Source organism: Mastacembelus armatus, chromosome 8, assembly GCF_900324485.2.
Source record: "Mastacembelus armatus chromosome 8, fMasArm1.2, whole genome shotgun sequence".
Lineage (NCBI taxonomy): Eukaryota > Metazoa > Chordata > Actinopteri > Synbranchiformes > Mastacembelidae > Mastacembelus > Mastacembelus armatus.
This window is the reverse complement of record NC_046640.1, coordinates 21,519,443-21,534,477: the sequence shown is the minus strand read 5'-3', so window position 1 is coordinate 21,534,477 and position 15,035 is coordinate 21,519,443. Positions and strand designations below refer to the sequence as shown.

The 15,035-nt window shown below is 43.8% G+C and overlaps 1 long non-coding RNA gene across 2 annotated transcripts in view; it reads right to left on the bottom strand.

Annotated features, from left to right (window-relative positions):
• The window catches only part of LOC113140773 (uncharacterized), a 47,762-nt gene that overhangs the window by 1,456 nt on the left and 31,271 nt on the right, over nt 1-15,035 (bottom strand). The window contains exons 4-7 of one of the 2 annotated variants that reach the window (XR_004463134.1): nt 10,257-10,391; nt 3,564-3,629; nt 1,197-1,328; nt 1,045-1,107 (exon numbers count right to left, since the gene is read on the bottom strand). This is a non-coding gene — a long non-coding RNA (uncharacterized LOC113140773). The remainder of the gene's footprint in view (nt 1-1,044; nt 1,108-1,196; nt 1,329-3,563; nt 3,630-10,256; nt 10,392-15,035) is intronic. The other variant, XR_004463135.1, reaches the window with a different exon arrangement.

Genomic DNA, 15,035 nt, shown 5'->3' with positions numbered 1-15,035 from the left:
AAAAATCCTCTGTTCCAAGTAAAAGTCCTGCATTCAAAGTGTTACTGCAGTAAAAGTCCCAAAGTATCATCATCCAAATGCACTTGAAGTATCCAAAGTAAAAGTACTCTGATCTGATATTATTGGATTCTAATTATTGATGATTATTGTGTTGATCACTTTAATGTTGGAGCTGATGTTAACTACCTTATATACTTCTAATTTGAAGTACTTTATATACCGCTGGGTAGCTGACGTTAACTACCTTATATACTTCTAATTTGAAGTACTTTATATACCGCTGGGTAGCTGATGTTAACTACCTTATATACTTCTAATTTGAAGTATTTTATATACCGCTGGGTAGCTGACGTTAACTACCTTATATACTTCTAATTTGAAGTACTTTATATACCGCTGGGTAGCTGACGTTAACTACCTTATATACTTCTAATTTGAAGTACTTTATATACTGCTGGGTAGCTGATGTTAACTACCTTATATACTTCTAATTTGAAGTACTTTATATACTGCTGGGTAGCTGACGTTAACTACCTTATATACTTCTAATTTGAAGTACTTTATATACTGCTGGGTAGCTGATGTTAACTACCTTATATACTTCTAATTTGAAGTACTTTATATACCGATGGGTAGCTGACGTTAACTACCTTATATACTTCTAATTTGAAGTACTTTATATACTGCTGGGTAGCTGACGTTAACTACCTTATATACTTCTAATTTGAAGTACTTTATATACTGCTGGGTAGCTGATGTTAACTACCTTATATACTTCTAATTTGAAGTACTTTATATACTGCTGGGTAGCTGATGTTAACTACCTTATATACTTCTAATTTGAAGTACTTTATATACTGCTGGGTAGCTGACGTTAACTACCTTATATACTTCTAATTTGAAGTACTTTATATACCGCTGGGTATCTTGGGAAGTATCAGATAAATGTAGAGCAGGAAAAAGTCCAAGGTTTGACTCTGACATGTAGTGAAGTCCAAGGATGAAGTAGCACAACATGGAAATACTCAGGTAAAGTACTAATACCTTTAGTTATTTTACACCAGTGGTGTTTCACTGATCAGAAGCACAAACCTGCAGCTGTCAGGTCTGTGAGGAGAAGAAAAACCAGAGATGCAGAGCTGATTTGTGTCTTTGTGGATTAAAGCCGAACCTGAACAAACATGTGAGGGACTCACCGGTGAACTGCTGTGCCCCCTCCACCCCCACAGTAACAATCTGGTTCCGAGGGTCTCGTGGTTCTTCGTTGGACTCGGGGCAATCGGCTGTGAGACACAGCAATAATTTTTGGTATCATGGCGGCGTCTGGGCTGGAAGACATGAAAAGCAAACAAACACTTTTACTAACCAGCTCAAAATTACACAAAACTCACAGCAAACTTTGCAGAGTGATAAGAGCCAATCTCACCACTCAAACCTCTGAACACAGTCGTCAATAGCAGCTCCTGATGGACTCACCATCAATTAGAGAAAAACCAGAAAACATCAGTGATGAAATCCAAGCAAAAGTCCTGGAATATTTTATTTTTAACAAATTATGAATAAATAAATAAATAAATAAATGACAGTAAATCACAAAATATGGCCCATGTTTTAAACATATGTTACTAATATTTTATTGGTAAAAATTTTTGCAAAAGTGGTAATAATAAAAAAAATAGCAGCAACTTAATGTGTGTAAATAATTTTGCAAAATTCGAGATAAACTCACAAAAACGAAACAAACGTGATCCATGAGAGACAGAGATTTTAAAATAAGCACCGTAGATCCAGGGTGTAAAATTCAAGCTGAAACTTGAAGAGGATTTTCCCGAGCCTGCCGTCAGTCATCATCTCCCTCTCTGCTCCCCGGCTCTTGGTGAGCGTCTCACGGCCGGCGCTCTCCTCCCCTCGCTGGCTGTGCTCGCTGAGAGCCCTCTCATCTTTTTCCCATTAGTGCTGTTTTCATGCTCCTTCCCAGTGCGAGTGTGTGTGTGTGTGTGTGTGTGTGTGTGTGTGTGTGTGTGTCTGCAGCTGTTTATGGAGCCTGGCCTGTCCGACTATGAGGGCCAGTGTGTGTGTGTCCAGTTTACAGTTATGCAACAAACTGCCCAGAACGTCCTGAAAAACTAAATGTAATCACAGGATGTTTGTTTTATTTACCGACTATTTAAATCAGTTATCAAACTGCACAAAACGTCACTTCAAAACAGACCAAATGTCCAACATACAGGCTTTGATTTAATCAACACTTCTTAAAGAAAATTAAAAGTTTATCTTTTACAGACCCACAGCCCTAAACTCATTATATCGTGATCACTGCACTTGATTTTTAATCTGGGAATAATTAAGATTATTACATTTCATACTGTCAATATTTAGGACTGGTCAGGTTTATTAATCTTTCACTTCTGGCTGCACCACTTTTATCTATAGAAGCCATTTATCTATTGCTTTTAACTAACTAGTTTAATTGGTTAAAGCACTAATCCATTATTATATTATTTACATTGACAGCTATTATATTATTTTTACTCATATTGACAATTTATTCATGTTTGTTGGCTATGTTAACATATCCTGTGTTTAGCTCACTAGTTTAACCATTTATCTACTACAGCTCATCAATTACTTTTAGTGATGATTATACAGTCGACTATTCTTTTATTATTTTTATTTATATTTAATGTCTATTAATTTCAGTTAATGTAACATTGTGTGTTACAGCCTACAGAATATGTGAATATATAGTTTCAATTTCATCATTATTATGATTTATTATATTATTTGATGTATTACTGGGAGTCACTAAATCTAAAGTACCTTTGCACAACATCAAAAATGTATATTTGCAGTAATACTATAAATAAAATACTACAGATATTATTTTATTCTCCTGAATGTTAAGTGCTGAAGGTCTGCTGTGTATCATCTGCCTTCATCACCATCTTACATCCATAGCCTGACCAGTGTCTCCACCACATGGGACAAGGTGTTGGGACAGATGGGAAAAGTGCAACAGGAAAGAATCACACACAGCTGCTGAGCTTAGGGCTCCAGCGGACACACACACACACACGCACACACACACACGCACACACACACACACACACACACTCAAACAGCCACATGTCCCATCTCCAAAAACGGTTCAAGAGAGGCTCGACTCAAGCAGCATGAGCGCCACCCTTCATCTGGTCACGCTGGGACGACCTGACCCCAGGCCTGTCCAGATGTGACGAAGAGGAAGTCCTCTCATGGACAGGGACTGGAGAGAAGAAGAAGAAGAAGAAGCAGGAAGAGGAGGAGGAGGAGGAGGAGGAGGAGGAGGAGGAGTGTGACTTGGATGATGTTGTGTGGTCTGGTTCAGGTTTGTGCGCCTCCCTGTCATCAGTCGAATTCTAAATATGGTCGCCACATTTGTGTCATTTATTTTCACTTTTACAACCTTAACACACGTTGTGTCACTTGGATACCAAACAGACACAAGAGCTTAACTGATACCCCATGGTCACATCAGACACAGATGACACTAAATCAGCTCCAGTTAGACTCAGTTCACTTACCAAGAGACAGCAAGGAGGAAGGAAAGGTCATGGACTCGTATGTGTCCCAACGGCGTTTCGATTAGCCTGATGTGGGAGTGGAGAGAAAAGTGAGAATGTTCAATGATCAGGCCATGAATTTTGTTTTGAGAGTCCAAATCCCATCCAGAGACTGACAACAACAATGAGTGTGTGCGAATCCAGAACCTGGTTCAGCTTATGGGTCTGTGCCATAGACCTCCATTGTTGTCCAAAAACTATTAAAAACACAGCAGGGAGCCACACCGCTGACCTGGCTCACATGGTTCTTCCTCACCAACAATGGGAGGCCCGTCTGGTTCCAAAAACCAGCTCCAGCATCACTGTTTACAGTCTCTGAAGGAACAAAGAGTCCACTGGTCTCTGGTTCCACTGCTCCACCAGCTTCTCTCTGCTCACAGCAACGTCTGGAGCTGGTTTTTGGAAAAAGATAAACCAGGTTCTGGATTCACACACATTTCGCTGAGTGCGTCACATTCAGTGTTGGCTTTCGTCTCTGCATGGGATGTTTTGTAAACAACAAAAAGAGAAAATCACCGTCTGCTTTCTTTAAAGCTGCAGGAGGCCAAATCTACAGATGAGGAGCTTTTCAGAGCTGTGGTGAGATAACAACAGGAAAGATAAAGGGAAGCGGCCTCACACCACACCTCCTGCTACAGATGGGCTTTGAGAGGCTGGGGGGGGGGGGTTCAGTGAGAACAGAAGACAACTCACTTCTTGTGGGGCTGTTGGACGTCCCCTGAGCTGGCTGCAATTGATGAATAGTGTGGTCCACATTCAGTGACATGCGCCGTTGGCTGTAAGTGGGTGCGATGATTGGGGCCCTTTTGAAGCTGAGGCCGTGAGCTGTGTTTGAACCATCAACACAGACCCCTCTTCTCTGTAAAGGACACCAGCCTGCGGTTTGGTCGCAGCCTCGACACAGGCCGGGCTCAGCACACACACAGGCACACATACTTTACCCTTCAGTAGTATTTTGGGGTTTTGGGGGAGGTGATTGTATTATTCCTGCTGCAACACTGAGTTAATTCAAGGCAGATCTGACCCGAGCTCGTTCTTCTCCACTTCTGCTCCGTTGGATCACGTCTTAATCCTGCCCTCACCACATGAATGGGAGACACAGAGCGGAGCTGCTCCCACTCCTGCCGCATACATCAAATGTCACTCAGGTCCAGATGCTGTCATGCAGCTTATGATGGGTATTGCTGTGTCATGTGAAAGCTGAAGGAGCTTAATGGAGGCCTAGAAAGACTAGAGCTGGAGACAGACATGCAGGAGGATTGGAGCCACGTCTCGCACCGTCAACCTGGAACTGATCTTCTGTTTCCCTGTTGTTTTCTCAGACTCTCCAGCCTCACACATCCTCCGCCAGGAAAGCCAGACAAGCTGACCCATAAGACCACTTCAGAGCTGGAGTGCACAAAACAAAGAGACACTTTACGGTAAGCTCTGACTAACAAACACAAAGCACCTCAAAACAACACTGGGACGCATCCAACTTCCAACGCAGCAACACAAGCTCCTGCACTCCAAACACATAATAACTCAAGAGCCTGTTATTGTCATATCTTTTCAAAGGACGCCAAACCCAAAACACACGCTCCGCTCGCACACGACCTTGAGCTAATGGGGGCTGCAGACGGAGCTTTCAGGGCTTTTCCAATGACTGCGTCCACCAGACAGCAGCTCGCAGGGCAGACGTACTTGTGGTGGGATCAATGTTTGGTGTGTGTCATGGTCCAGCTCCCGTGCAGTGGAAACACAGAGGGTGCTACTGAGGCCCTCTGATCGCCTGTGACGCCCTGGGAGCAGAAATGCCCTTCAATCTCCATCTGAAATGAGAGACAGGCCATCGGTGCACAGGGACGGGCCTCTGATTTGTTCTGTGGTCCCTTTGAAATCCTGCAGACGAAGGGAGAGGGGAGCATGAAGCAAACATGACAGGCAGGAGAGAGGAGAAATGAGATTAAGATGTGCAGCTGCAGTGGCTTTTTGGCCCAGAGGGCAGTGGATTCATGGTGGAAACTTTTAAAAATAATTTAGTGAAAGATCTATAAGCTGTAGCTCCATGGATGTGCTGAGGAGACCTGGACCTCAGATGACGCCAAGTCACTTCCATGAAAATTTCTCGCCTTGTGCATGAGCCAAAACAGATTTGCAGGTTGCACAAGCTCATCAGCGACCGTACCTGTGGCCCCGCTCGGCTACAATAACACTCCCTTTTCTAGGCTCAGGGAAAGTTTGGCGAATATAAAACCACCATGGATTATATTAGAATTATATCATGTGTAACGATGGACGACAGCTCCCAGAAGTCGATCGCCCCCTGGTGGCAGCGTAGGTCATCAAACAAACCCAGCACCCCCATGTTAAAAGTTATAAAAACAGTTGTATTTCAGATGATTGACAGCTTCGAGCGGTGGCCCGGCACCGCGGCTCCACCTCTGGACGCCGCTGCACAGAATCTGATTGGAAAATGAGTCAGAAAAGACAGCAGCCACTGGATTTGTGATATTCTGGCTTCATGTTTGCTTAGTGGCAGGAAGTGGTGATGCATCGTCCATCTTTGTGTACAGACCACGGTTTGAACCCTGAACCTTCCAGCTGGGAGGCAGCGGTGCTAAACACTGCAATGTGCCGCCCTCAAATAATATTATTTGTCAAAGAAGAGAAGGAAACACAGTAAGTTTGTCAACGTCAAAAGCTTCAATGTCAAAACTGAAATCACTCATGTTTCTGAACACTGGTTTGGAGAGGATCTGCTGTCATATGAACAGTGATCAAAGAACACGCTGAATCCCTTCCATAATATACTCAGTCCAATGTGTTTCACTTTGTGCATGGTTTGTGCACAGGCCACGGGCAGAGACGGAGTGTGTGAGAGACAAATCGTGAGAGAAACTGACAGATGGTGGTGGCTTTGATGTGCGCTCGGGTCTCGGCCCTCAGAATAGATACTAGGTGGAAAAAAAAAAGCAGGATCACAGGACAAACGTCTCTCTGCAAACCACTACAGTGGAAGAGTGTGTAGGACTCTGTGTGCATATTTGGTGCTGTACTTCACAAATGGCTTGCACACACTCATTCATGTGTGCAGACTATCGAGATGTCAATCACGAGCAGCGACGAAGTATAAAAGAAGGTTTTTCTCCCAAGCAGACAACTGACACGCCTTTAAAGGGAAACTAAACAGCCCCTACCACATCTAAATCCTGTTGTATTCTCTGCCCCTCTAAGAAACTGGTCTGATCTGCCACCAATGTGCTCCCCATATGTCTACATCCTCTTTTGTTTCTTTAAGGAACTTGGCTTTTGGATACAAATCTATTTATCTGTTTTCTGCTTTATGGATCCTGCATATTAAGGGAATGCATGTTTTTGCGTAAACGCTGACAGCCCAGCACTTAGCACTGAGTTGAGGGCTTGTTTTATCAAAAGCACACATATCAATGATGGGAAAATAAGGCTTAAATCACTGGATCCCATCTTTTTTTCTATCTGATGTTCCCCCACAAGCCTGTCAGACGAGCTCAACTACCTTTTCCTCAACATCACTGATTATGCAGCTGATGTGTTCCTTATATTTTAAACACATTGGTTTTAAATCTATTGGCTATTTAGATATTAATTTTCTAAAACTAAATATTTTTGCCACACTGTTTCCATTGAAGTGCAAATGTTTGGTTGGTTTGATCAGGTTTCATGCAACCACCTGAGCTGTAGAAGCTGAAACTTTAGTGATTAATTGATTATTTTCAGTTAATATGAAGTATTTCAATTGTTTATCTACTTTTTTATTTGGCTTTTAGAGCCTACGTCACTTTTAACCTGTGACATGTTGATGTTATCTCAAGAAAACAAACAACCAGTTTCTCATCGTAGCTTCTTTTGACATAACATAATAATGTACTCGCATCACTTGCTTCCATATTTATCAATCCATTACTTTTAGCTGTTTCTACTTCTTTTAGTTCACGGTCTCAACCATTTAACTAATATCTTTCAATATTTCTACTGTTTTTCAAACTAGTAAACTAATAGTTTAAATGTCAACCCACTACTTTTACCTTGTCATTTTCCAATGAATAATATTATTTTAAACCAACTGTGTTAATGATTATTCCATAAAGTTTAGCTGTTTCTTCGGTTGATTTTAAATATCCTAATAATTTATCTGTTACTTTAAGATCGCTATTTCAGTTGTTTTTGAGTTACTGCTTTCTTGCTAGTCGTGTGGTGGGTTCAGGCGTTCCATGTATATCATTTCTGTTTTATTTAAATTAGTTGACCTACTCCACAATCCCCACATGTTTCCTGTAGTAAGAGTACAAGTCCCCTCGGTGGTACCAGTCCCCTCTGGGAGTCGTTGGTCTGCAGTTCAAACAGATCCTGCAGATATGAGGCACATCGAGCAACGTCAATGTTTTTTCAATCTAAATTCCAGGATTACTTCATGTTTTAGCCTGATGCCAGACCCCAGTCACAGCCAACATCTGAACACACTATCACTCACTGAAATATTACAGACATCACAAAGTCACAAGCACTGGGGATTTGAAAAATGAATCCACGTATTCACACGGCCCGTCTAATAATTAACGGATGCTATGACTCAACATGGTCGCACCAGGGTAATTATCCGAGGAGGCTGTCATATTTATTTAACTAGGAAGCTAAGACTGCTGAAGTCCAGCCATGTTGTATGTTGGATCGTGTCAGTTTGAAACCATGACACATTAAGTTGAGTTTCCCCCCCTTTCCTCTCTCTCTGTTGATGCAGGGTGGTCCTAAATCTGGCTCCAGCCTGGTGTGCATGTGTGTGTGAGACTGTCACAACAACATGACCCCCAGAAAATCTCCAACAAACACACTAATTCTGCATCAGATTCTGAGACTTTCTCCATTCCCACCCTGAACCCTGTCCTCTGTCGGCAAAGGATAGAAACAACAAGGCCGCTATTGACACTGACCCTAACCTCCATCCCATCTCTCCACCCCCACCTTGGCCCTCATCACCCTCCCACGTTGGCCCGGCTCTGGCCACACGGCCGAGAATGCGGTTCAGGTGCAGGACTCTGCTGTTTCCAATTAGCGGGGTATAAATTAGCATCACTCTCTCTTGTCCTCTGTCCAAACATCGCTGTCTCTTCATCCTCGTCGACCCTCTGCGCTTCACTCCCGCCTGCATCACTCCGACACATAAATCCACCTCCTTTATGGCTCGTGTCTGCAACCTCTGCACTCCCCTTAACTCCTGCCTGTTAACGTGCAGTGCATTTGGTATAAAACCCTCCATTTTCAGTCAACGGGAGTATAAATGCATTGTCCTCTATCTGATTGTGAAAGGAAATACAACTTCTGGTTTTACTGTACAGTCTGGTTACTGTAACTGAGATGTTTTACAGGAGACTCAGCCTGACACATGCGCTCCATATTACAGAACGGCATGCGCTGATAAAGTTACACTGCGATTCGGCTGCTCCGTGAGAGGAAACGTAGTATTATTCCTGACTTATAACTCAGTGTGTGAGCGTTTTCTTCCACAGGTCAGTCTGTTAAACCCAGTGTTATTTTTCCAGGGCGGAGAGATCAGCTGCAGTGTAGGACCTGAGGTCACCCTGGCACTGAGAGTTCACATCTGTCCAAATAAATCCTGCACTGTGCCATCAGCAGTAAAAACACACACACACACACACAGACGTTCAATGTGACTAAATACATTAGTACTCACATCAAGTACAAATAAGTATTTTTGGTTTCATGTGTCTTTATAGTTCTACCCCACTGGCCTACATGTTGGATCTTGTACTTTTTACTCCATTTAATTATTGCTTATTCTTCAGACTGTACACACAGCACACAGTTTAGAAAGCAGATAGGGATTGTGGTGTTTTACAGAGGAGGGACTTCTGCAAAATATGGTGAGTGAGTGATCAACACCTGAACACACCATCTCGCAGATGAGCCTGTGAAAAGTAACTAAGAAACAAAAATAAAATAAGTAAAAGTAATGGACAAATTAGATAAAAGCAAAAACAAAGCTGTGAAAAAGCTAAAAGTGGATTTAGTTGGTAGTTGAAAAAATACTTTAGCCATTAATTGATTATCTACTTCGTGTTAACTAATTGTTTTACCTGCTAAAATAGTTTGTTAAAAGTAAAGAAGTAGATAAATAAATATAGCTCATGAAATAATAAAGTAAATCTAAAAAACCAGCTACAAAAAGAAAAGTGGTTAAAAAAAAAAAAAAAAAAAACTTTAAACCAGTAGCTAAAATGGTAGAAATACTTCAATAAAAGTAAACCAAACCAACCTACACTCTGACATCCCACATGTATGTAAAACAATACAGTCCACACACAGTATTAATGATCCAATAACACAGCACAGAGAAACACTGGGGCCTGTCTTCCACTGAGAACCTTTACTGAAAGGTAATAACAAGCGGGTCATTATAATATTTCATCCTTCACTTTTTTCACACCACCGACTTGGCACCTGTCATGTGTGTGGTTTTTATTTTTTATTCTTTACAAGCTCAGGCTGCCGTTAAGGAGAACACAGCACACGGGAGGGAGATTTACAGAGCGTGTCCTCCCCAGGCCGTGAGGTTTCACAGGGATCAAACGGTCTCAAGGTGTGTGTGTGTGTGTGTGTGTGTGTGTGTGTGTGCACCTCTATGTTCCACTGCAGCCACAGCCTTTTTACAGAGCCCAGGACCTCAGCGTGCCCTCAGTTGGCTCTTTATGAGCTCCAGCTCATCCCTCACATGTAGAGAAAACAAGAGCAGAGCAGGTTTTTATGGGACTCCTGGGGGAAACACAAAGAGGGAGGCAGAAAACATAAGTGAGTGAAGTTTTGAGTTGGTGTACGGCTTCTGCAGGAGAGAGGAGGTGAAAGTGTTGGCTGCAGGATTAGACCAAGAGCTGCTCCATTTACTGCAGCCTCTGACCTCCAGCTGCTTGGACGATGTTGGAAAAATGTTAGAAAGAAGTGAAGCAGATGAAAATGAAGAGAAATGGAGAGCAGGAACAAGGAGGGTGTGAACTTTCCCCCACCGACACGAGCTCACTTATGTAGACTCCCTCCTCCACAGGAGTCCTGAAGATAAACATGGCTGTTCGCTTAACATCCTTCACCTCCTCCCCTGACCTCAGTTCATCCCTCCTTTTTTCACCCACCGCTCCTCTTGTGTTGCAAACATTTTCAATGTGTGAGTTCCATTGATCGCTGTATTTTCTTATGATGTGGCCTTGGTTTTGGGGGATGAATTTATCATGTTGGTCAGTTGCCTTTAAGCAGCTGTTAATCACGTGGAATTTCCTTCCAAGTGTTGCACAAACCAAAATTCAAGAATATCAGCACCAGACAAGGCAGTTTAATGCATGTTTCGATCTTTTTGCTTTTATCAGCTTCAGAACTTTCCCACTTCAGCCAACTTTTTTTTTTTCCCCTGAGTTTCCAGTGTCTCACGCAGCATCTGTTAAACATGGGAATAAAAAATCCACATAAAAACTGAACACACACTCACTTTATTGTCCTGAAAGGTTTTATACAGATAAAATGGACTTTGCTGCTTCCTTCGCCTTCTCTGTCCAGATGTTCGGCCCTGCAGCAGCACACGCCGTGACAGGAGGACCTGGGGTCTACGCATTGGGGATCTCCAGCCTGGACTGGAATGCTGACCCTCTTATCCATCTCCATCAGCCGAGACGCGTTTGTTTGACTTAAGTTGTGATTGTGTTTTCTCTTCCCCACACCTGCAGCTTCCTCTGAACGCCCCCTCCACCACCACCCCTGCTTTAGGACTCTCTGGACTCTCACTGATCAATTACTTTAACTTGGAAAAACACTCATCCAGCTGCTACTGCTTTTCCTCATGTTTTATATTTTCTGCTGGTGCTCCCTCAGGGCCGACCTGCGGAGGAAGGGCTGCAGTCGCATCTGAGCAAACAGACTTTAGGGAAGTATTTTAATCCAATGAAGTCATGAAATGAAGCAGGCGGGCTCAGTCCACTGACAGCTCGTGTCTCTTTCTGCTGTTTGTTGTCAGGTCTGCAGTGATTGACTGCTGTGAAAGCAGACCTCTGGGGGAGTAGCATCGCTATCACAGGCAGCTCATGTGGGATCTGCACAGAATAATAATCCTCCTCTGTTATGATGCTGTTTTCTCCACCCAGAGCTGAGCAGGCGCTGTGACTTTCAACAAACTGCGGTTTGCTGCAGATCAAACGCTCCTCTCGTTTTTTGAATTTATCACGCGGCAAACCCGCCCTCATTAGTCAATAGCACTCAGCAAGTTGTAGCATCTAATTCTGCGGGGCCGCCCAAACTTATCACCCCTTCATTTCAACATGGTGGGCCGCCCCGATGCTGCAGCCCTCTCAAGCTGTTCCAGACATCTGACAACAGCCACGTTTATTTATTGACTTCATTTCGCTCACGGGGCAGCCTTTACTGCTCCCCTGAGTGATACAGAGTTAGTGTAGAACTGTTCATTGCTCGTGAGTGTTTTTTCACTCCACCTCCTCGCCCTCCTCTTAAACTCATCTTAAGTGTTTAAACACTCGGGTGATGACGCGCTGCTGCGGAAGTGAAAAACCATGTGGGATACAAAAAGAAAAACATCCATGTGGGCTTCTCCCTCGAGGAGAGAGTGAACCACCAAGGATGGGATCTGAGCGAGGAAGGCCTTGTTAATCAAAATGAATGAGGACCCCCCAGGGCCTTGTGCCACAGAGGAGCTCTCAGCCGCCTTCGCTTCGGGAACATGGAGCTCTGGGCGGCCTCGGCTGCAGATACTTCCTGTTTGCTCATTGCAGCGCCACGGACTCGGCAGGCCAGGATGGCTGAGACTTTTACTCTGCGTAGTCCTTATTTCAGCTGAGCTCAGCCCTGTGGATGAACTGCCCGTGTACATCGGCTAAATTATCGTCCAGACACGATAAACAACAACAGAAGGTTGTAACCATGGTAACTGTTAGAGTTCTGTCAGATAAACTCGACCTTTCCTCAAAATTATCGAGTGAATACGATGAAGAGGAAGATGAAGATGTGAGCTCTGTACTGGAACCTCGGTATAAATACTAAAGCTGCAAAAGACAAATCAGACTAAAGGGAAATCTTCAGTTTTGAGACTAAAAGTGACAAAATTCCAGTGACTTTTCGTTAAAAGACCAAACCAACTGAACTCGGCTGCAGAGTGTTTGTCTCAGAGAGCTGGAGACAAACTAAACACACATGAGATATGAGTTACAGTGTTTTGGCCAAGATAGTCTGATTAGAACACGAGTGTTTTCATAAGCTAAACAGAAATCATCTCACCATCATTTCACTGAAACAGCCATAATTATTATTACCCAACTGCTATTATTATTCCACTGCAGCCTTCTGCCTTTTGAAGCTTATCATGTTTTGCTGTTTTTCCTTTTCCACTGATTGAATTTAGGCCCTCTCCCTCTCTCCTCTCTCTTCCTACTGCGATTCACAGAACGCCTTCAACTCAGCAGCTTTTTCAAATTTGGGGCTTGCGACACTCAGCCAAAAGCCGCAAATTACCCCCCTCCAGCAGCAGCGAATTAGGAACAATTTTGTGTTAGCTATAAAAAAAGAGAGAGAGAGAGAGAAGTGAAGGGAAAATATAGCTTACACCAGGGACCACCAACGGAGGCAACATGGGATGATTGGCTCGTTGGCCGACAGTTTGGGTGGCAGGGCGGTGCTAGAAAGAGCCTCAGTGCTCTTCACAGCAATCAATCCTATCATATCACATCTACATAGTACGCACAACATCCATTACCCAGCACAAAGGCCTGAATTAGTGGATTTATGTTGGGGCTGCAGGATGTTTGCGGGCCTATGAATTGGCTTTACAGTTCCCTGAGCACACAGAGACCTGCAGCAACGCAGGAACAGCAGGCCTGTCCTCGGACACGGTCCCATTCACTCTGGGGACAGCGGAGGGGAAAGGCCGATTTCGTACGAGGTGACAATTCAGCGCCTGGAATTGTCATTCTCTCTTTCGAAGAGGGCGGGATTTTTGATTTCCCCCGGCTCTGCGGTTGGTCCCTCACTCTGAGCATTAATGTAAAAAGCGGCTTTTTTTATTTTGTTCCTTACAAAGCGTGAGGTTTGGCATGCCCTCTTAATCTGCCAAACTATGTTTTTCCCATTCTGGCACCGTTCTCTATTCCCTTTTAAAATCCATTTCCAAGTTGTAATATGCCACTGCAGACGTTATTGAGGGGAGAAACCCAAATGTAATGAGGGGGAGAGGTGGAGAGAGAAAGTGCAGACGGGGAGAGACACTGAGGGTGGATGGAGAGGCAGCGAGGGAGGTTTCCAGCTAATAACTGGCTGGTTTTCAAACGTCCTCAGCTCTTTGGGTGATGCCTGGTGTGGACGGCAGACCACTTAATCTTGCTCCGAGATCAGTCGGAGCAGGCGGGCAGCAGCCAGGTTGGGGTTACTGACTCATTAGGCCGCATGCCGACCACCAGGCCTCTGTACAACTGTAATAAGAGCCTGCACGGTTCAGCTTGACCCCTCTCTGACACATCTGGGCCCAGATGTTAATTGTGCTTCCTGTTACCCGTTTGATTAAATGACAGAGTTCTAAGTCTTTGTTTGTATGGCTAATGGCTCTCATTTAGCGCAGTAAGTGGTTTAGGGGCTGCTGTGGGTGACATCACACTACCGCTGCCTTTCATCTCGGGCCCGTGGAGGCCAAGAGTTTCGCTGTGTGGTTGGAGGTCGTTTACCTGCAGTGGATACCGCACACGCAGACGCCCATGCAGGCACAGAGGGGGCGTCGTGTTAATGCCAAGATCCCCGAGCGAGGCGAGGACACAAGGTCGGCAACTGGGGAACGGTCACGTCATTAGGGGCCCAATGATGATGACAGGCGGAGGACGGAGACGTTAAAACAACCACATGGATTCTGATCCGACCGTTCTGACGGCGCTCGCACCCTCACACATCGGATAGGGATCGGATCTAGGACCACGTCGTGGCCCAGATCTGATCTGAGAACATCTGGTTTGATTTGTTCACACTGATCTGGATCACTTAAAGGAAAAAAAAAACAAACCTCTAACTGTGATGTGAGCGCAGCTTTAGTGTCACTGTGAAAAACAGACTGGCTGCTTCACAGGCTTTGGAGAGAAAGGATGTTGTAAATAAGAATTAAAACTTCACACAGGAATTTTGTGGAATCTCTTCTTAACTTAATGAAAATACAGATGTTTTGTTAATTTCACTTCACCAAAAACTAAAACACAAAAAAAATAAAAGTTTTTCCAGAACAATCTTGAGGTACAATGAACCAGTTTCAAAGATCATCACTAAACCAACCAACCAGAACTCCATCTGTATTTCTTCTACTAATTATTATTATCATTGGAACAAACCACGTGCAAAGGTGATGTGACTAGGGTAGACACGATAATAGAAACA